General features: G+C 46.7%; 2 long non-coding RNA genes across 2 annotated transcripts in view; both read right to left on the reverse strand.

Annotated features, from left to right (window-relative positions):
* Positions 1–10,525, reverse strand: part of LOC128083086 (uncharacterized) — a 62,685-nt gene extending 52,160 nt beyond the window's left edge. Inside the window, exons 1-4 of the long non-coding RNA XR_008207955.1 lie at positions 10,310–10,525; positions 5,183–5,297; positions 2,929–3,018; positions 1,519–1,663 (exon numbers count right to left, since the gene is read on the reverse strand). This is a non-coding gene — a long non-coding RNA (uncharacterized LOC128083086). The remainder of the gene's footprint in view (positions 1–1,518; positions 1,664–2,928; positions 3,019–5,182; positions 5,298–10,309) is intronic.
* A 2,615-nt stretch (positions 10,526–13,140) lies between these two features.
* Positions 13,141–23,344, reverse strand: part of LOC128083089 (uncharacterized) — an 83,519-nt gene continuing 73,315 nt past the window's right edge. Inside the window, exons 3-4 of the long non-coding RNA XR_008207958.1 lie at positions 15,014–15,089; positions 13,141–13,943 (exon numbers count right to left, since the gene is read on the reverse strand). This is a non-coding gene — a long non-coding RNA (uncharacterized LOC128083089). The remainder of the gene's footprint in view (positions 13,944–15,013; positions 15,090–23,344) is intronic.

Genomic DNA, 23,344 nt, shown 5'->3' on the forward strand with positions numbered 1-23,344 from the left:
GAGAAGTTCTTGATTTTCAGCTGCTTCATTTTTCTTCTTTCCCTGAACCCATTCTGCTCTCAAGTGGGATGCGCTCCACAGACAGTCCCCAGGCATCCACAACGCCCTGCCCAGACCTCTGGCTCCAGCCCCTCATTTTTACACAGTAGGGAAGGCAAAAACCACTCCAGTACTGATTTAGCCTCCTGGGCAAGAAAGGCTCTCCAGCACAGCACCCAACACAAACTCAATGCCACCTATCCCACCACCACTGTTACACGTTGCTGGGGCAAGAAGGTTGCCCAAGACCAGCACAAGGGTTAACATCAGAGTGCTGCAATAAATGCACTGTCAATTTAATCTGCTTTTTACAAAGCCGATTTGTCTGCCTTTTCAAGATATTCACCACTGGGGTCTTGAGCATGAGTTGAAGGAGGGGGTGGAGAGGGGCAGAGTGTGTCAGCAGGGTTTAATGGGGCAAAGTGAAGTGCCATGAACAGGCAGCTCTCTCTTGTTAACCCCAGAGAGAAATTCTGGCTTCAAATGCCTAAAGCAGGCTACAATGGGATGGAAATGTTTCTGCTCTGGTTATTGTCATCCTGGGTTTGGGTCCTAAATGTTTACCTCTCTGCTCAGAGCCCGAGGTTCAGTGTCTGTGGCAGTGCAGGTGCTGATGGACAAACAGAGAATTTCCAGATGGTGCTGGAGTCCCGAGATAGCACAGCCCTCCCTGACCTACTGAGCTGGGCAGCGGGCAGACACAGCCCAGCCCTCTGTCCACTGCCCTTCCCTGCCCTCCATCACACCTCCTTGGCTTCCAGCAATGTTGTGTCTCACACAGAGTCACTGCCTTCAAACACACAGAGGAAACCCAAACTGGCAGCACTGCCCTCAAGGTGTCCAGCTGCAAAACCCGGTTGCTGTTCCTTGCCTCCTCCTGCTCTCCATTCACCACTGCAAGGTGAGATCTGTCAGCGGCAGCTCCCATTGCCACACAAGGTGTCCCTTGGTGGGCATTTGCAGACTCTCTCATGTCCTTCAAGCTCTTCTGAAGCCCTCCCCCATCAGTCCTGTTCTCACACAAGCCTGTGCTCTGGGTCACAGTGGTTTGTACCCAGAAACTACACTACAGACTAAGATTTTGGGGCTGCCCCAACATGCGGGCTAGATCCAGACAGGCCACAGTGCAGGAACCTGCACGTGAGCTGTGCAGTGGAAAATGAGTAACCAGAGCTAACGCTGTGATAGTATCTCTGAGAATAATCACGCACTGAGCTCCTACCATGTTGTTTATAAAGGCAGAGCAGGCAGCAATCCAAGCACAGCCACGTGGGAACAGTGCAGGAATGAGCACACAAGGCCCCTCGCTTGCACAGACAGGACATAAAACAGAGACAGGGAATTTATTCCACCCTATACTGGGCTGGACTGGGGCTTCTCCACTCTCTGCTCAGTGGATTAGCAGCCTCTAACAATGCCTGTCACAACAGCTCTCCATTTCATTTCCAAAAACTTGATACTGTTTGTAATTTCTCATACCTGCTAATCTCTCCTGGACGTCCTCTGGAGCACAGGTTGTGCTGAGCCACGTGCCGTAGGCTCACACAGCTGGCTGCCTGCTACCTGCTGCAGCAAGGCCCAGGCAATGAGCAGGTCTTGGGTGTCTCAGCTGCAGGGCTTCTGCCTATGGGAACAAAAAGCAACAGGCATTTTAGAGACATGCTGTACTGAGCTGGTGAATCAGCGTGGCACTACTAAGGGCAACAACCGCTCGTCTGTGCTGCTCTAAGAACCTTCCAAAGTCACTTCTGGCATCTCACACAAGTTTCCAGAGTCCCTATCCTCTCCTTCTTCTCGGTGTAAAACTCCAATGACTCTTTTAAGCAGCAAGGTAGCGCACAGAAGAAACCGTACAGAAATAAGCCCTTGCACCCCAGCAACCACAGGCCACTTTGAGGGAAGAACGCAGGCTGCAAACACAAGGGAGGGGATTACGAAGCAGCTGCTGCAAAGAAAGAGGCTTCTGTTTCCAGCAGCAAAAAGTTCCCTTGGCACAAAAATAAGCCCTGAGGCCACGTCTGATAAAAATTTCCTTCACTCCTGAGCCCTCCTCCCTCTGTTGATGCATCACCATTTCCACACTCCATCCCTTAGAGGCTGCTCCTCCGCCACCAACACCAGGTGATGGGGACATGACAGCAGCGCTGACACCATTTGGCTGTGTGCTTTCCAACAGCACAAACACGTGCTGTGACGTAGGGCACAGACCTCAACTTATGGCAGCCTGGAGCATCGCAGCCTCCATGTGCTACTCATAAAAGCAACATGAAGAACTGCTTTGCAGCGCATTTCTCCTATTTTTCCCCTTTCTCCTCAGCTCCAAATGAATGCATTTGGCTGGGGTGAGAAAAGGGGGAGAAGGACACTGGGAGTTATTCACTTATTGCAGCCCTTTTTACATTGCATTTTCCTCCCCTTACAACCTGGCCCTGGCTGGTTTCCCAAGCAAGAACAGAGAGCCGGAGGTCCATCCATCTCTATTTAAATGCCTTTTGCACTGAATTGAGTAACTGTACCTCTGTTTTACTCCGAGGCTAAAGGTGACTAACTTAAAGGTGATTATCTTTTGTTAATAGCCTACATTAGTGAGCAAGATCTCGGAATTACCTTTGTAATCCTTCCTCACACTTTAATGTTGCTATTATTAATATTGCTCTTTAAAACACACTTCTCTCCTGCCATGTAGAGACAGTGGCTGCTGGTTCTCACAGAGATGGTGGTAATGTACCTTCCATGACCACTGGGGAGGATCCTGGAGCATCGCACACAGCTGTCTGTGCAAGCACTGTCATGAAGGAGGCAACTCAGGATGGATGGACACTCAATAGGGACAGCACAGATTCTATGCTGTCCTTCACCATTTTTCACTATTTAGACAAAACATTTTACCTTTTAAACGAACCCATCCTCAGCCTTCCATCCCAGCGCAGGCCCTAGGGCTCAGTGGCAGGGCTCCTGAAATACCCCATCAGGAAATCCCTGCCAAGCATAAAGAATTGGCATGAAGCTTATATTTTCCATGGCCTCGATTTTCTGCTGTTTCTGCTCTAACAAATGACATTTGTCAAGCTTTCTTTGCATTGTCTGCTCAGCACTGCCCTACTGAGGACTCCATGCAAGGGAGATCCCCCCTACCCACGGAGCTCCTCTTCCCCACAGGGACACCTTCTTGTACCCACGTTTCCATAAGCAAAACAGGACTGATTTGAATAATGCTAACAAGGTACCAGGATAACATAGCAACAGAATTGACATGCATTCATCTGCTCTAACTGAAATACACTTCACACAAATGTACATACTGCATGCTGCTTCCAACATCTCTGCCTGTTCTTTCTTCTCTTTCTCCTGCATTTATATTACTTTTTGCCATCTCTGATGCAGAGGAAACGAATTAAAGGTTTGGAGGGAAGTGTATAATTTGGTTCAAGACAAGCTAGCATTTTCTAACATCATCAGCATTGTACTCAGGTATGAAATGTGCAATTTTACCAACAAATTCAAGGTAAAAGGTAAAACGCTTGCTATTGAAGATAAAATGTTATGAACTTTTAATGCTAACTATTATTATTGAACTATTATTATTAAATACCCAGAGGTAGAGAGAAGAAATACATTTCTCATACTAAACTTTAAGCTGTGAGGTAGATAAACAAATGACATATTTTTTCCACATAAAATGTACATTAGAATACTATTATTAAGCTTCAAACATCGAGCATTGAGATGTAAGGAACCAGCCGTGCCACCTCATCATCACACACTACTTTCCAGCTGTGTTTGACACCTTTTGTGACCCCAGAAGTCAACAAAAGGGCAACAGAGCTGTGCAGGGTCTGGAGCACAAGTCTTATGGGGAGAAGCTGAGGGATGGGATGGATCAGTTTGGAGAGAAGGAGGCTCAGGAAAGAGCTCACTGCCCTCTACAGCTCCCTGACAGGAGGTGGTGATGAGGTGGGGGTCGGCCTCTGCTTCCAGGTAACAGTGATAGGATGAGAGGTGATGGCCTCGAGCTGCACCAGGTGATGGTCAGGTTGGATATGAGGAACAATTTCTTCTCAAAAAGAGTGGTGATGCACTGGCACAGGCTGCCTGGGGAGGTGTGGAGTCACCATCCCTGGAGGTGTACAAGAAAAGAGTAAATGTTGCATTGAGTGACATGGTTTAGCTGCACGGTGATGAGAGACTGATGGTTGGACCTTAGTGGTCTTTCCAGCCTTAATGACTGTATGATTCTATGATTCCAGAGCCCGTTTTCCACTTGCAGGCAGCCAGCTTGCACCAGCTTGCACCTTCTCTTCACTGGAATTAGTCTAAATTGCTGTGCTGTGCAAGGTGAGCACATTCTGTTGTGTCGAAGGCATCAAAATAACACATTTCAAGCCACACCTTCCCACTTGCATCAGACTGAGTGCAACACCGCTACGGTCAAGAGAACTGAGCCAGGAAGCATCACCAACCAACCCCATGGCAAACCCCTCCAAGGGACACGGTCAGTGGGCAGTATTGGTGGTATATATATATACCATACATATACATATAGGCGAATGGTTGGACTAGATGACCTTAGAGGTATTCTTCAACCTTAATCATTCCATGATTCTAAACAGCTTCCATTTTTGTGGCTGCAATCAGTCAGCCTGGCTGACTGCTCAGCAGGCCCAACACAACGCTCATATCTCACATTTGGTTTTTAAGCAGGAGTTCAGCAAGCGGAGGGAAACGCTCTGAGCAGCAAAAGGGAGGAAAAAATATATGAGAAAAAAAACGTGGAAACGTCTGCTTCAGAAGAAAAGTGCTTGGTTTTTGAGAATAAAAGCTTACCAGTGAGAAATTTTCCAGTGTTCCCATAAAAAATGAAAGCCGTAAAAAAGGATTTTCAATTCCAAGACATACATCTTTTCAACTGAAAAGCTCTCACATGTAAATAGTTTTGTTCAGCCATGATGTTCTGGCTTTGAGTTACTGATAGAGCATGGATGCTTTTAGAAAACAGCAGATACATTCCAGAGAAATTTGTATCGCATTAAATCTACTATTATTATTGCTGTTGTTTTAAACGAAAATAACATTTTGGAAGAAAAGTTTCAACCCCAGCTGTGGTTAGGAGCTCTGAATGTGCCCAGGACTGACTTCTCCTCACCTCTGAATGACATCTGTCCCCAGCCTTCAATGGGACTCAGCTCTCCCCTGGACATGACACAAAGGTTCCACATGCTTGCTAATACCAGGCTCACAGCCTGTGGTTCTACAAGCACCTGTAACAGAAAAATAAGCTTCAAAAGAAGAAAACGAGCAGTCCCAAGCTTGATGCCCAAATGTGTTATTTGTGAAGCTTCCAGAAGTTGGCTAATTTTAGAACCTACATTTGGATAATTTGGCTAACGCTGGAGAACAAGACTGAAAATGCCCCCAGAAGCCAGGTCCTTAAAAAATATTCCATGCTTCTTTCTCTCTGGTACGTAGAAAAACCACAAGAAAAGTCTTTCTTCAGGTTCTATGAAATCTCAGCTCCCAGCTGGACTGGAGAAGAGCAGAGGCAAGTGGAAATGAAAATCTGGAGTGACGTTCATATGGCTGAAGTTTTTGTCTGGATTTGAATGAAAGATGGAGAGAAAGGCAAATTCATGGGATAAAGGAGATGGGAGGGAAAGAGGCAGCTTGCATTTCAGCAGGAAGCTTCAACAACCTTGAATTCTGTAAGGGCTGAACAGGATGGAATTGGATCACACGCCATCCCACCAGCAGCAAAGACAGTTTGAACTGGAAAAAGCTCAAACTACCTACACTGAGAGATAAATGAAGAATGAGGTCCAGCTCAGCAATCAAACCCACACCCAGCACCAAACACACTTGTGTCCACTTACCTTCAGACTGAACAACACTCGCTCTGAATGGGGTAAAAATCCCCTGGAACCACTGAAGGCATGGACATGGCACATAAAAGGAGCCTGACTCACCTAACCTGCCTTCCTGGACAGCACGAAGCTGGGTGCCCAACACCCACGTGGAGTTTCTCCCCTCCCTTATGCTGATGGGTATCACGCTGCTCCCCACTCTCACAGGGTCTCCAATCTCAGCTTTTTCATATCCCCATCCAAAACAGCCCCATCAAGACCAAGAGGATTGCAAGCCCTTGTGCATGGCTCACCAGCAGCACGTTGGAGTTTGGCTGAGCAAGAAGGTAAAGCGAACCACGGGTCGAACATGCAACAAGCATTTTGATTTAAAGAGTTGTGCTGGGGTGAGAATGCAAGTGCAGGTTGGAAGGAAGCAGCCTGGAAGGGGGGTTTCCTTCCTCAGCTCCTGCCATCTGGCAAAAGGCTGTGGAAGTCATCTGATGCCACACAGAGCGGTTGGGGAGGACCCCATGGCACGGGGAACAGCCAGGGCTTTGTATGGCTCCACATGTTTTCCTCCTCAGCCATAGAGTGAACTCACCAGAGGATCCTCACAGACTTCAGTGTCTTGTTCATGGGCAGCCAATGGTGAGGAGGAGAACACAGCCAGGGTTAGGGAATGGATCACCTCCCTAGGATGCCTGTTTCAGTGACTGACCACCCAGAAGGTAAAACACTTTTTCCCAGTGCCCAGCCTGATCCTCTCGTGGCACAGCACTGCGCACAGTTCCTCTTCCTGCAGTCCAGCACATGCAGTAACGTGCACTGAACTGCATCTGAGGTTCTCTTAAAGCAATCACCAGGAGACTGGACAACGGATGCAGTTGTATCCCAGTAAGTGTGAGAGCACCTGGACCAGTTTGAGCCCAGCTGTACACAGCAAAGATTCCTGACGGCAACTACAGGACGGATTTAAATTGATGTGGTTAGCTCAGCACTGCCCTTCTTTGTAAGTGAATGTGACATTTTCCAACAAGTCCTACCCTTACTGCAGCTTCACACTGCAATAAGACATACACACAGAATATCCTCAGGCCCCAGTACTGCAGGTATGATTCCCTAGTATCATCAGTTTGGAGCAGTCAACCAGTGAGGCTCTTTTTATTCCCATTTTTCTATGCTCCATTTTCAAAGTCCATGGGAACGAACCATACAAGAGCATTCAAAATAAGGCATGCACACACCAAATCTGTTGGCTGTTGCAGCTCCTTAAAATATATTCCCCAGAAACTGCCAATGAAACAAGAACTATTTGGAGCAACCTGCTGTGCACAAAGCAACCTGAAGCTGGATGAAGACAACCTTCGGAGTCTTGTCCTGACTCCATGTCCCACAGTTTCAACAGACCAGGTGCTGTCTTCCCCATGCTAACTCAACAAAAGCAGCAGCTCTTACCTGGAAGATCTGCGTGGTGTAGCAGGGCATCAGAGCCTGGATCCCAAGACTAAAGATAGCTGCAATGGATCTAAATGCTGATCTAAATCCTGAGCATTCAGGCGTGTTTGCAATCTGAACAAAGCGTGATTTTCAGGCCCAATGTCTCTTGCTAGCTGAACATACACTAAACACAACGGGTCCCACCTCCTGCTTGGATACATTACATGTGATGCCATAGCACAATTTGTTACCAGCCTCATTCAGACTTTCCCATTCTCAGATGTCACTGCTTGCTCTAGGTTTTCAGCCTTTCCTGGGACAGGAGGTGGCAGCAGGTCAATGCCTCTCCTTCGCTGCTGACCTCCCCATCCACTGTGAAAACAAAACCTCACCTCCTTCCATCTCCAACCTCACACTCTGCAACCCGAGCCTTTTCCGCAGCCCAGCAGCTCAGCCTTTGCTGCTCTCAGTAGGAACCACACTGGCTCCATTAATCATCTTCCCCCTGCCTGACACCCAGGCATCCCACCTCACATGTTGCTGCTGGCATCCCCACTTCTGCACCATGCACATCCAATGCCGTTTGTTCAGCCTCACCATTTACAAGCTGTAACACGCTGGGCTGCACTGTATCCCTTTTCCTACTCAGATACAGTTCTAACAACAATCTGGATGAGATCACATAGAGAGGAAATGACACTTTCTGCCTGTTCTGAGGACCAAAATGGCAGCATTATGCTGTGAAGTGCCACAGACATTTGATAAAGCCATTATTTCTGTAAAGCCATATTTGGAACCATTCCCTCCCTTCCCAAAGCAAAACAAGAGGAGGGGGTTTTCTCTTCATGTCTGCAATACAACAAGGACAAGGTTGTGATGTGGCAGAAGTCAGTCACTTCTCCCAGGTAACAGCGACAGGATGAGAGGAAATGGCCTCAAGATGTACCAGGAAGGTTCTGTCTGGATTAGGAAAAACTTCTTCCAAAGAGTGGTGATGCATTTGGCACAGGCTGCCCAGGGAGACGAGGGGGAGGTATTCAAGAACCGTGGAGATGTGTGACTTAGGGACATGTACTACTGCCCAAACAGGCAGCAGGCATACAGCGTATGAGATGATCTTAGCGGCCTTTTCCAAGCTTAATGATTTTAGGATTCTGTGAATGAGGTAGAAGCATCTTCTCATGAAATGAACAGCTGGCAAAGTCCAGGTACAGACCAGCTGATTGGTTCCTATCAGCCATGCATTGCTCACTCGCCTCCTAGCAAGCACAGCAGACACAAACAACTTCTCTACAGCTAGAAACATGAATTCAGCTTCCATAAGATCCAGCACTTGGGAACAGTGCTGCTAAGCTCCCCTGCCTCTTTCACAGCCGTGTACAACTGGGGCAGACAGAACACTGAGCCCAAAGCCCAACACGATCCTCTCTGGAGGGAAATTTCAACTTTTCAGCCAAAAAGTGCAAACGGTGTCCCAGAGTGCTTTGAACTTAATGAGGCATGTTATTTTTAACTTTTATAGATGAATATGTCATTAAAAGCAAACATATTTCTAGGAGAGGGAAGAAAAAAAAGCTGAATTCTCTGCAGTTTGGACTCCTTTGAGACCACCTCTACTTTCAGCATGAGACAATAGGTCATAAAAAGAAGGCGAACACACTGGGCATCTTCTTCCTTTTCACAAATGGCATCACAGCGTTGCTTCCCCTCATTTAAAACATTATTTGGTATTCCTGTGCGACCAAGAGCCGGGTCTCCCCTTGCCAGCACGGCCATCTGAAGGCAGCACGTGGGAACCCAGCCCAGGGCAGATGGCTCCATACCCAGTCAGGCACAATAACCACCAGTCAAAATCCATAATTGTAAATTGAACTGAATTGAAAGCTCTGTGCAGGCAAGGAATTTAGTTCATTTTGGGGTTTGTTTTATTTGTCCTAAGGGCTACTGGCGCAGATGAGAAGTAGGAGGGGAGCTTGAAATCAATCTTGCTAGAACGGCTTCATCCCAGCAAAAACATCCACGCGCAAAGTAGCTTGCAGCAAACGATCATCTGGTGGCTGGTTTTGAGTTATAGCAGCACAAAGTTGGGCTCTAACTCCATCTCTGGGCACTCAAGCACTCTGCACCAGAAGCACTTGCAATCCAAAGATGCAGTTTTCAGTGCCAAGAGAAATCAGGCTTCCTTCATACAGGATCTAAAGGTGGATTTAGGAACCATTGTGGAGCCACACGGAGAGCAGTTTTGCTCAAATCCTTCGTCCATCTGCTAATCTTCCGCCTCCCTCGAGGAAGCATGTGTCAATGGGACGATGGAATGGCTTTATCCACACAGATCTCACTGCTCCTCACTCTCCCCAGGCTCTCACACTGGTAAGTGTGGCTCCTCAGAACTCACAATGTGAGGAATGCTGAATTTTCTCCAGGAAAAACAAACTCATCTCCCAGGTCAGGGAAATGTGACTCAGTTGTAACATTAGCAAAGCCTCTTTTGGACAGAGGTGAAGAAGGCAGACATAATCACCATTCTTCCCTTGGTCTAATCTGCTATGGCTCTGGTGCAGATCCCAGAATCCATCCCAGCAGCACCATTACAGCAACTCCAAAGAGGCACAGGAAGGATGAAGGTCCCAGCTCTGCTCCACTTAGAGGCAAACGCCCATTCCTAAGCTCTACAGCTCCCGAAGCTGCCAGATATTGCTTCCCCTCAATAGCAATGGGGACTAGTGGTATAGGGGTATCCTAGGACTTGATTTACTGAAGGATTACCAAACATTACTGGGAAGCTTTAAAGCCAAGCACACATTGCATTCCCAGATGTTCTGCAGGAACAGCATGATCTGCTCTGTTTGCACCCCTTTCCTAAGGGCAATCTGCAGCCACATCAGTGCCATTGCTCTGGCAACAGAAGAATGCAAGAGGAGCCAGAGCACAGCTGGGAAAAGAGCAAATAGACCTGGGCAAAAGAGTAGCACGTGTTTGGCAGCATCCCCTACCTGCACACTGAGCAGCAAGGACCATCCTGCAGCAAGGAGCCCTCCTCAGAACACTTAGCAACCAATAACCAGAACAAGATCTCCAGTTCCTGGTCAGACCAGAATCCACCACGGGAAAAATGGGAGGGAGCAGCAATCCCAGAACTGATGGTGACAGAGAGCAGCTGCGCTTGTGTGTTCCCAGGGAGCACGAAGGCTTCAGGATGCCTTTGCCATTCTTCTGAAAAAGACACACAATGAAAGCTTACTCCATGGTAGCAGTGTCTTGGTTTCAGCTGAGACATATACGATTTCTGACATGGGTGAGCTCCAAACCAGCTCTTTAACACTGCTGGCTTTAAATCTCTACCTCTCTAGAGTAAGTCCTGATGGATTTATTCGAAGCACCAGGCTGGGTTCCCAAACGGTGCCAACCAGATTGGAGGCCAGTGGAGCCCTGCCAATCTATACTAACTTTGTATTTACAAGTATTTACATCTACTTTCAATGGGTAGAATTTAGAGATTTGGAGAGGTCAAAGTGTTTAATGCACACTAAATCTCTCCAGATTATAAAAAGCAGCACTAAATCAGCAGGGTGAATAAAGGGGTAACAGGCTGACATTTCACAGGCCTCAGCTTTTGGATATGGGCCACAGCCAGGACAAAACCCACAGGCACGGCCCTGCAGCCTAACTTCAAGAAGCCATGCAGTGAGGTGATATCTACTTCAGTATTTAAGTCCTGAGGTGAATAAGGAGGCTGTCAGCTCAGGAAGCTTCGTGCCTCTTGGTTAGGCGGGCAGCCATGAATCATAGAATGGCCTGGGTTGAAAAGCACCATGATGCTCATCCTGTTCCAACCCCTGCTGTGTGCAGGTCACCAACCAGCAGCCCAGGCTGCCCAGAGCCACATCCAGCCTGGCCTCGAATGCCTGCAGGGATGGGGCATCCACAGCCTCCTTGGGCAACCTGTGCCAGTGCCTCACCACCCTGTGTTTGTGAAAAGCCCCTTCCTTCCACGTTGTGCCACTCTGTGCAGGTTAGCTCACAAATGCTGTCTCTGAGCATCCCCATGCACACCAAGCTTCACTCCCGGCAGAAGGGAGCTCAGCATGCTTTTCTTGAAGCTGACAAAAAAAATCACTGGAAGGGTGGCATTGCTTTTAAAAGGGGGTCAACGGCAGGTCATCGATAGAAGAAAATAGGTCATGGCATCTTAATTGGAAAATCATGAATTTGGGGCCGTCCTCATAACCATAACACAGCAAAGACCTTTGTTCCAAGCACTGGGCACAGCCAGCCCTGTTGGACAAAATAATTTTTCAGGCAAATTCTCATGGAATAAATCTTTGACGCTGAAGGGAACATTTTTCGGTACTCTGTTTTTTAACACCATTAACTTTAACTGTCAAGCCTGACAAGTATGGAAAAGTGTTTTCTTACAAAAGTTAATAGAAAAAAAAAACTAAAAAGAGTTTTTTCTCACTACAAATGAACTCCCCGTTTTGCCATTTAGCTCTAATTGCTATTTTTTTCTGCCCCAAATCTTTTTTCCTCTCCAAGATCTGGACTTTAAGGAGTCTGAGTAGACAGGCTTTAATGCTTGTTTATAGAACTTCTGTACCATGGGTATATTGTAATGAACTCATTATATTTAAGAGAAGGATCTGTGAACAGCCACGACCTGTTAATCCCATTCACTCACACACTCCTGGTTTTCTCCCTACTGTTTCTAAGTGTCTACATGAGTCCTTCAACACATTCAGGAGCCTAGAAATACACTGGGACTTGCAGATCCAAATCAAGACCTAAATTAACAGCCACACAGAGGTGGCACACAGCACACATCTGAGCAGGGCTCCATCCCTCCTGGCTTCACCTTCTGAGCAGTGCACCTGGGTTCAGGTGTCCCCTTAGTTGGTAGAGAGCATCCCCATCTCCAGACAGCACTGTGAGCAGATAGGGGACAAATCCAGTTGTATAATAAATGAAAAATCTCCACTTATAATAAACATATAAACTCCCCATATAATAAATAAATAATCCAGCTTAGCTGTGCAGGCAGATGTGCTGCGGGAGCCCCTGCTGCCCCAGCACGCCGCTGCAACCAGCCGGGCTGCAAAAGGATAAAGCCTCAAGTGATTTAAAACATGTAACTCGATTTGGAAACGTCCACACTGGTGGGATTTGTGTCAGTTTACCTCCGTAAGTCCCCAAAACTGAGTTAAGCAGCTTCCCAAACCATCGGGGATCTCTTCTGTATGGCTCCCAGGAGAGGCAGCCACCAGCATGCAGCTGTGTTTGCCCTTCTCATTTCCAAGCACGTGAAGGAATCAATACGAAGCTAAGTGAATTAATCTGGATCTAGAACGCTTTAACAAATAACAAGGCCTGCAGAAAACTCAGCCCCTGCTTCATTGTTGCTTTCAGAAGCCTTCACCAAAGCTGGTAAGAAATGATTGCAGCTCCTAAGGCACTTCTGGATCAGCCTGGTTTTGTGGGACAGCCTCTGGTGTTGGTTTGAGCTCCTGGTGTCAGGGCTCGTTGGATGAATCCATTACAAAAACCAGAAGAGATCGCTGTGATTTCCACTTCTGATCTCCAGGATAACCCAAACCTTAAGACTTCCCAGAAACAATTCTTCCTAAAAGGAGAGTGGATATTTTTAGGAAAAGAAAAACACGTAAAAATTTCCAGCAAAGGGGAAGCTTCACGTTTCTCGGTGCGCTGTTAAGTGGCCCTGCTGCTCCCACCGCCGAAAACGTGTTTTATTTCTAATCTGAACGTCCCCACCTTCAGCACCCCTCTGTTGGATCCTATTACGTTCGTCTGCTGAGCTGAAGTCTGCCTTCACTTTGTTTCCATGCCCCCCTCCAGCAGCGTTCAGCTCTCACCGCCACCTTCCCTCACCAGACAGCCCGAACCTTCCGCCTCCAGAGGAAGATGTGCTTTCCCGTAACTTAATAATCCCTAAAACCCCCCTCTCAGTTCTCTCCAATTCATCAACATCTCCCTCAAACTACCAAAGTCCCAACTGGAAACTGCAGGAGGAGCACCTTCCTCCTTGTCTCCAATATTCCTCCCTTTCGTGCGGCCAAAGAAAACATTTCTCTCTCTTTTTTGCCGCTCTCCCATGCAGGGTTGCTCCTCGGCTCAGGGTTCTCACAAATCTCCAGTCACCAACCCCCAGACATGGCCCAGCTCTACGTGGGCTCTATGAGAGCACGCTGCTTGTTTTCATCCAGGTTACTAATGGAATGTAAATCAAGCTGTGCTGGTGATCTGTCCTCTAATTTATTTATCTCTTCTTCATATTTTGACCTCACCTCGAAGATGGATCAGCGATAACTCCTGGGCTCAATTAGAAACATGTCTGCCCACTGATGAATTCCCATTTAAAATCGGAGATGACAGCAGTTTTTTACCCATTCCAGAAGTGCCTAATTGGTTTTCTATCATTTGCGTTTTACATAAAAAGTTACTTGGAGCCAAGACAACACTTCCAGGGGAGCTCAGAGTAATCTGGGCTGCAGCGAGGTCACCCAGCCGCCCTGTTGCTCAGAGCTCAGCTCCAGGCTGGTCCACCATACCCATGGCTCATGGAAGCCAATGACCTCACTATTATTACATTTATCAACACAACTTGTAATCTTCCTGGAAAAAAAAAAGAAAAAAAAACCTAATTAGACAAGCACCATATTCTATAAGCCCATGTTGACTGACACTACTTACATTAATCCCTCTAATTCTTTACTAATTACATGTACTATCAGCAATTCCATTATTTTGTCTAGGATTAATGTCAGGCAGAAAAATCTGTAGTTATTTGAGCCACCTTGTTTATCCCTTAAAAAATAATAGCACTAAAGTAAACTTCTTCCACACAGGCGTAACCTGCTGGTATTCATTATCTCTAATTAAGAGCTACTATATAATACTCTTTCAGTATAAAGGGTCCTTTCTTGTTATAAGACCTACTCACAAAATCTTGCCTCTTCCCCTAAGAAACATAAATATTTGTTGAACTCTTCAGGATGCTGTACAATATTACCAGCGCGATCGTTTTCATGTAGCACTGATCTATTGTAAACTTAATTATATCATTCGAGAAAGAGAACTGCATTTCTATGGGGATTTCATTTTGAAAGCCATATGTTGGAGCCTTGTACTGCAAATACTAAAAATGTGCTTGGAATTCCTAAAATTACACTTGAAAATATCCAGACACAGAAACAATCGCATCTAACGTAGAAGAAATTCTATATCGGGCCTCATTTTTACAGATCAAGGGGAACTGATGACAGGATGTAAAAATATAGTAGCAGCTTAGGTACAAGGGACTGATTTGATTACATTTGTTATGTGCAAATAGAATAAAACCCAAACGAGTAATGTATCTACTTGATGATTTAAAGCGCCAGCTTAACAAAGCTGAAAATAATTACAAAGCAAAACAATTGGGGGAAAGAATTTGAGCAGGAATTTGTGAATGATAATTGGGAACTGTTCAAGACCATTTGCTGGCTCACAGAAGAACCAAAATCCTGCAGGCTGCAGCTGAAGGCAGCCACGTGTGCAGGGCAAGAGAAAGCCAAGCCAGATAGATGGGAGGCTCTTCCCTATGGAAGACATGAAACGTGAATGGCAGTGAGCATAAAACAGCAGCAAGGAACAGTACCAGAGTGGTAAGGGGTGTTGTGTATGGATTGAAGGAGAATAAATACCTTGGGGATGATTGATGGGTTGCTGGTTGGACTAAATGATCTTGGTGGCCTTTCCAACCTTAATGATTTTATGACCCTGTGGAAATAGAAAAGGAAGGCTTTTCATCTCCATAAGGGTCAGGATTGAGATCCATAAGCAGAAAACAACGTTGCAATGGACAACGCCTGCAGGACCTGTGCTGGAACCATCCCTGGGTTTGCACTCAAACCAGAACACCTGGAGGTCAAACCCCAAGCCCATGTCTGCATTCAGTGCATCCCCATCACTGTGCCCATGGGGTCTGGAGGAAAGGTTTTGGGGTGGCTGCTCCACGGCGCCATCTCACAGCAGTGCAGACAGTGCTTCAACCAAACCTAAAGGCTCATCCTACAGGGTTAGCATCCAAAAAAAAAGAAAGAGCATCTCTGCATGCAGCAGTAGGCAGATGGGGCACAGGCTGACTGCACAGTCAGGCTGAGCCAGAGAGCTCATGCCAAGACCTCCTTGTATATTCTCCCTCTAAGCCACAATACACAGAATGCTCCACTCTAATGGGGTGAAACAGAGAGACAAACAGCCCTCTGCAGAGGCACAGACGCAGCACTTGAGTGTTGTAGAGGAGCAGCTCCTCTGGTCAGGACTGTTCTGCAGAGCAGAGCTTTGCAGGGAAGGTCCTTAAGGGTTAATGCCCTCCTCATCTCCTCCTCCTCTTCTCCTCCCTCCTCCCCACCCCAGCAAAGGATCCCTGACAAAGAATCTGCATTCAATATGCACCAAGAGAGGCTCTGGTCTGGGCTTTTTAATAAAGAGCAATTCCTTTGCATTCTCAGGTGTCCCTTAAAATCAAGCCCTGATATTTCTGCTGCGTTATTACCACGGTCTGTAGATGTCTTCAGACTCAGAAAAGCCATTTGCTCTGCAGGTATGCTTTGCCCCTGCAGTGCTGAACAGTTCCTCTCTGTTAAGAGAAGCCCCTCTAGAGGAACTGGTACTTGGAGCCAATTAATGGACCTCTCCCACCTCCTCTCTTGCCAGTTTTCCTTGGCAACAGCCTCCAGTCCCCACAGCTGAGACACTGGTCCCTACAGCGTGTCATTAAGCAGCAAAATCAGGGAAACAGCACGTGTGACCTCAGCAAGGAGGAGATGCTGTACTTTTTTCTAACCTTCTTAACGATGCACTTCATGTCTCAGCCCTCGTGACACTGCTAATTAAGTCCGGAGAGCGTAGGGGCCGCATAGCACAGATAAATTTACCTCTAAGGATGCAGAAAGCCCCATGATTACAAACAGGGGAGAAGGATGTTCCTGGAGCCAGGAGGACATGGAGAGGAGCACCTGGGGAAGCTGCAGAGCCCCACAGTGGGGCCCAGCCCTGAGATCTGGGCTGAGGAAGAGTCACTCTGTGCTGCCTGACCCTCAGGCTCTGCCCCATCTCCACTACAATGCCCATGGACAGCCCTGGGTTGAGAAGAAGGGATTGCATTCAACTGCCCAAATTACTACATAGAAAACTCACTCCATTCTGGGAGCAGAACAAAGGAAGGGGAATTTAGGTCCAGATTAAGTTTAAATGCAGAATTTGGAACTGAGAGATCATGTCTGCATTCAGATTCACAGAGTCTTATCTCTTCAGATGTAATACTCTGACCTCCTGCATAGCTCAGGTCAGACAACTGCAATCAGAACAGTCTGTTTCAAGGCCTTTAACTTCTGTTTGAGCTACAGGGTGTTCCAAGGAGGACACGCATTCTTGATTTGGAGTGATCAAACCATGGAGAATCCATCGCATACCCCACTAAACTGTTCCAGAGGTTAATTACTCTCCCTGTTAAAAATTTGTACCTTATTTCCAATTTGAATTTTTCTGGCTTCAGTTTCCAGCCATTGGACCTTGTCATGCCTTTGAGTGCTCAATTAAAGCTAAGGCATCAGATCCCATTTCCATCAGTGCTTAAGCACAGAAAGCTCAGTAGCTGCTTCTCATGAGGTTTTCAACAGGATCTGAATGACCAACAGTAACATTTCTGTCTGCTTTCAGGTCTTAGAAACCAAGCCAAAAGGGTGAATTAATTTTTACTAATTAGCGATTCTTTAAAAAGCTGGGCAAGAAAGAGATCTGGATGGAAAAATACTAACAAGTCTGGTTCTTTCACTGGGAACCTTCTGAGCATCAAAACATGGCAGTGAATTCCTTGCACCATGCTATGCAGGTTGGGTTGAAACCCAAACAAGCACCCAACTGGGATGGATGTGCTGCTCCCTAAACCACTACGGAAACAAACTTCTCTCAGGTTGGGCTGGGAGAGCCTCTCTCCTGCCATCTCCTTCCTTCTTCCATGGAAGACATTCATTTGTTGACAAGAAAAACAAAAGGCTGTATGTTTGGCTAAGTAGCATGAGGTGCCATGCACAACGCTATGGGACAACCCCCTGCCCAGTAACTATCCCACTGGTCAGCAGCTGCTCAAATGCAGATCTGGTGACACTTCCACTAACGGGGCTTTTTCTCTCTCCGAAGAGCAACAAACAGCTCCTATGAAACAAGACTGAGGTCTGACTTGGACAAGACTCATGAATCCAAACTGCCTGAGTGAATGGTGCTGCAGCCACCAACTGCTTTCAGGTGAACTTCAGAAGGATGTGTGGGCAAGTGGGATCCTCCACACGCAGGATGTCACTGCATTGATGCAAGCTTGAAGGACAACCAGTGCTTCCCTGCTTGAGGCACTGGTGCCACATTCTGCCATCGAATTGGTTTGCCATATGACAGGCACAGAAGCTACTTGAATATGCCTGGGGCCCAGCGACTTTGTCTTGCTTTCACTGTTTCCTCTATGCATGCAGCCTCCATTATGCTGAGGGAAGAAGGGAATCAAGTTTATCTTCGAGACAAACATTGATTTGCAGGCCTACCAGCAAAGGGTCACTTTGGGTTTTCACGGCTTCAGCTCAAACTGTTACTTCTCTCATTGTTTTCCTATAAAGCCCAAAAGACACAACCACAACGATCTGGATTCACAGATGACTTTACATGCAAGGCCCTACAGCCAAGAGCCATGCAAATTTGAGCAAATTCTCAAGGTCTGTCCAGTTCACTGACAAACACTTTTTGTCACCTAAAGTGAAAAGCAGAATCAAAGTTCTTTTCTGTGCTATACTCAAATCTGAGGGAGTCCAGTTCACCCTCACAACATCTGCTTCTATAAAGCCAGGTCCAAAAGGTCACAGGGAGGAGGTCTGGGCAGGAGCTGACAGCTTTTTCATGGATGATGCTGTTCACTAAGAATTCTGACGCAAACTCAGAGATAGATGTCAATGGCAAAGACCTCCCAGGTCCCCTCACCTTTCCTCTGGCCACCACAGGACTGTTGCCAAACCCACAGCTGCCCAGAGCTGCTTGAAATGCCATCAAGTGGAAAAACCCATTGAAGGGCAGCCCTGTGACCCAAGGGATCCTGGCTGGTCTGTGCCCAAAGCAAAGCCCTTTTCCAACCCAAAAGCAGCCCTGGGTAAGAAACCAGGCTCCAGCAGGTCAGCTTCATTCCTTGCGTTGCCCAGGTCATCCTTCCCCAAAAGTTGTTACTGAGCCTATTTCTGACCCCATAACCTTGGCCGACTTAATCCTCCTATATCAGAAGGAAACAGAGATTGTTTTTATCGTATCTACCTGTCTCAGATTTATTGTACCCAGATGGATGACTCTGGGCTGTGTTTTCTATTAAGAGGTATCTTTATTTTATCACATCAATAAGAAAGAGGTATGCGGGTCCTGAGGTCTGCTCAGCCCAACCATCAGACACACAATATTTTTCTTTCCTGAAGAGAACTGCTGGAGTTACTAAGGCCCTAAATTAGCAAAGCTCACGAGTGTAAATGAAGCTTGAGAGTACATGCTTAAGTCCCGTGAAGATTATGGTAAATTACAGTCCAATTCCAGCAGGCACTTACAGTCTTTTATATCTACATTTGTAACTATATGATTACACGTTATCTGAACACGCACACCTCAAAGCACGTGCTTGAATATATTGCTGAATCAAAACCCCAACACTCCCCATGCCTGCCCTGCAGCAAAACACAGCTGAGTTATCAGAATTCCCATTAGCAGCGACCACATCTTAATAAAACTCAGTTTTAATGCTGGGCATATCCGACCTGATCAAAACACCAGAGGCTGCTAAATGACAGCACCTGCATCTGATCTTGCTTTTACACAGTAAGTGCAGGGACACGAGCTCATAAACAAGTGAGGAAACACATTTAGCCAACAACCCACAACTTACTCTCAACAAGCTTACCGATGTCAGCACATGTGATAAAATTAGCCTGTTGGAGTCTGTGATTTTGGTCTGATTATCTGCTAATTGCGTGCTGTAAGCTGAGAGGGGTGGGCTTAGCAGCTCGCCGGGGGCTGCTGGCTGGTTGTCTTCCCACAGAGCTTGCTCACAAGGCATCTAAAAATAACTTTATAGGCAATTCTCCTTCTGAAGGGGAGGCAGGGCAGAACAAGAGCAGGCAGGTTAACCTCTTCATGCCTGAACATCCACGTTTGTGCACAGGTATCCAAGCCCCACGTCAGCAGAATCCAGCCTTTGGGCTCCTTTTCACCAAACACAGCCATTGACAAGGCCTTAACACTTTTCTTTTTCTCATTTCCTCCAAACTCAGCTTGCTGAGCATCACATCTGCCCTTCTCCTCCAGCACCTATGCAAACAACGTTACCTGCCCCATAAGCTAGACGCTCTCAGTGCTCTGCAGGGCTATGGGGCTCTGCTGTAAAGTACCTGTGATGAAGAACAGCCTGTCACGTAGGGCTGCCCAAAGCCCATCACACCCCATAACAGCACGGTTTGGATCCCATACAGACACTGAGCAGAGGTAACCCAGCAGTTGCTCTGCACCCCACATCCGCCTGCCCCACAGCCCCAGCAGCAGCTGCTGGCTTCCACCTGATTCTGCCTTTATGCAAGTTTATCTCATATTTATCCCAGATCAGGTCATAATAATGGACACAAACGCCCTAAAACACCTGGGAAAATACAACAGTGTGCATTGTAAGAGGTACATGACAAGTGCATGAAAGTAGTTATTTCGATGGAGGAAATCTATCAGAAGAGAAGGAAAAAAAAAACCAAATTGGATGAAATACAAACAAAATTTCATCCATTAAGCAATTCTATTAGGCTGCAGACCAAAGGAGGATATTGATTCAAGAAGCACAGTGTGAGTGACTAAATGCTTACGAGCATCAGAGACCCACAGCAATCAATTACTGCTCACAGCCAGTTACTGGAGCAGCTCTTAGGATGTGTTTTCCAACATCAGTAATTTGCTGAAAAACTCTGGTTCTAAATACAACAGAATGCATATGAGGACTATGGGCAGTGAGCACACAGGGAAAATTTAAGCCTCTGAACGAGTTAATTGTACTGTTAATGATAGGCAAAGCAGGACAGAGCACACAGACCTTGTGGGAAGTTTGAACTCACAATTTAATACAGCATTCAGAAGAGACCAAGCTTTTCTCTTTCTTGGACTATCAGTCGTTCTTCCTGACAAATTCACCCCTCTATTCAACATGATGAATTTACATGTTGGATTAAAAGCAACAAACATCAGCAGCTGGGAAGGCTGAAGTCTCCCTTAGCACTGGCACAGCTGCCCAGGGAGGTGGGGAGTCACCATGCCTGGAGATGTTCTGGAACCACGGGGCACAGAGGGACACTTTTAGTGGGCACGGTGGGGGTGGGCTGGGCTTGGACTTAGGGATCTGAGAGGTCTTTCCCAACCTCAGTGGTCTGTTGACTCTTAGCACATGGGCAGGTGGGGTGAAACCTCCAGATAAAGACACAGGTAAAAGCCCAACTACGAAGTGAAGCAGTGCTAGGGATGTGCTAGAAATCTCCTGACGTTTCCAAATGACTTCATATCGCCATGCAGACAAGATGCATCTTTTAAAGGCTTAGCTTTTACAGATTGCTGAAAAGTAGCTGAAGACACCTGCATGTCTTGTACAGCTCTTCTGCCTTTCATCCCAAATGAAGAACACGAGCCAGCCCTGGTACTTATTGAACTGGAACACACATTGCAAGCCTCCTGGTGCTGGCCCATCAGAGGCTAAGCCTTTTTTCCCCAGACGAAACTCAGTAAGTGCTGAGGGAATGCAGAATCCTGCTGGCAGAAGAGAAGCACTTTGCATGACCATTTCCCTTCTTCTGCATTAATCCCCCTTCTGCATTTCTCCTATGCAGACAGCATTACACTATTTCTAAACCTAGCTTTCTTTTTACCATTAGCATCATCACCCCTTGTTTCCACTGGATGCAAACGTACATCTGGGCATGTTCCCCAAGCTAAAGCTGCTCTCACAAATCCTTCCCTGATCCCATTGCTCCATGGGGCTGGCTGCTGTCAGCCCTTCCCCAGGCATAGTAAGATGCCCATCCCCACAGGGTGGGATTCAGTGAGAGCTCTGCCTTCCAAGTGGGCCTTTTGTATTTTGTTAATTCTCAGCGTAAATAAAATAAAGTAAAATTAAGGAACCAGGACAGCTGCTGGAGGCTGCTGTGAAGCTGTAATTTAGCAGGGTTTATGAAGCCAGACACCCTGCCTCTTACAGAAGGCACTGTATTCCCGAGAGATGTTTTAAAATAATGGGATCAGATATAGTTCCAGTATTCGCTCATGTAAATTGTTTTTCTTCCCCCCTTTTTTCTTATGCTGTTAGCTGACGGAAAGGATTAAAATTATCAACATGTGGAACGCATGCAGACAGTCCCTCAATAATCTGTTTTTACCCACCAGCCCTCCAGTCTGAGAGCTCAGAGACCAAAACCAATAGGTGTTATGAGACCTAAATTGACTGCAATTTAAAATGTCATGAAAAAAAAGGAGGTGGTTTCTTAACTATGGACTGAAACCAAACATTAAAAGAAAACTCCATCAACACTCCTCCCACAGAAGCCGGCTGGCTATACAAGAAAGGTGTGGAGGTGCTGGAGGGGATCCAGAGGAGGACATGAGGATGCTGAGAGGGCTGGAGCACCGCTGCTGTGAAGAATGGTTGAGAGATCAGAGGGTGATCCTATGGCCATCCAGGAGACACGTGCTGCAGTACCTCGTTAACCTCCTAACACACAGCTGATATCCCCTCTTATCCCTGACAGCACATCCTTACCTGCCACAGCCTGACCATATATAACGTGCATGATGCAGCATTCCTCATCTCCACGGTGTTTCAGAAGTCCAAAACATGCCAAACCAACTGTGCATCTGTTGACAGTTTCATAATACATGAACACACTTGATTTTGCTCAGTTCATCACTCACCCACAGACCCTTTTCCCTCAAACAACTCTTTTACTTTAGCAAAGAAGGCCAAGCCAACCTGCTGACGGTTTGATACCAGTTCAACAGAACAATTTGATACATTACACATTTCTGCTTCCATCCATCAGTACTTATCCATAGATGAAATGAAGGAGCTGCCTTCCAGGCACGTATGTTTAGTGTCAGCTCGTGACTGGAGGCTAAACACACCACCCTGACTCCAAAAACCTCAAACAAAGGGCTCCTGTGCACTCGAGATGCACAGCCAGGGTCGGGTAGAGGTGAGGAGTTGTCCCTATCTCAAGGTTACTCACACGGTGCATAAACTCCAGGATCCAGTCGCAGGCTCTGCAGGAACTGCTCACTCAAAGTCAATCACTTCCAGTGGAGACCAAGGAAAAGCAGAGGCCTTTGGGTCCCTCTCAATCTCTGGGGGGGAACAAGGCTCTTTGAGCAGCTTCCTGTCTGCAGACAGTCTCTTGAATGGCAGACCTTCTCCTGCCAGCCCCCTCATCAGACTGCAGCAACATACAATTTCTTGCAGTATTTTGGAACTAATTCCAGTTCAGCAGGGCAGGAGAAGTGAGATGAGGTCGGGAAGAAGCATGAGAGGTCCTAGCAAGGTCTGCTTGTCCAGGCACGCCATGCTCTGAAACATCCCTGCCCAAAGGACCTCTGCCATGGGCTGTGCTCTTCCACCGTTAGCAAGCCAAAGATGTGCTCCACTTGCCCTTCACCCAAAAAGCAAAAAACATCTTACAGAAGAGTAGTCAGGAAAACCATGAAGAAATCAAACTGACAGTAATTTTCACATATATTAAAGGAACTGTTTTCCCTAAATAATGCATAGGCAAGAAGGATGAAAGGATGAGAGACAGGAACCACCATTATTGCCTAAAATCTCTTCACCCTCAGAGCCAATTACTGTCACCAAGTTACAAGTACATTCTGCAAACACAAGATGTTGGTCTTGGGACCATACACCTATATCTCATTTGCTTTAAAGAGATGCCTTTAAT

Source organism: Tympanuchus pallidicinctus, unplaced genomic scaffold (genome assembly GCF_026119805.1).
Source record: "Tympanuchus pallidicinctus isolate F22 unplaced genomic scaffold, pur_lepc_1.0 scaffold23, whole genome shotgun sequence".
Lineage (NCBI taxonomy): Eukaryota > Metazoa > Chordata > Aves > Galliformes > Phasianidae > Tympanuchus > Tympanuchus pallidicinctus.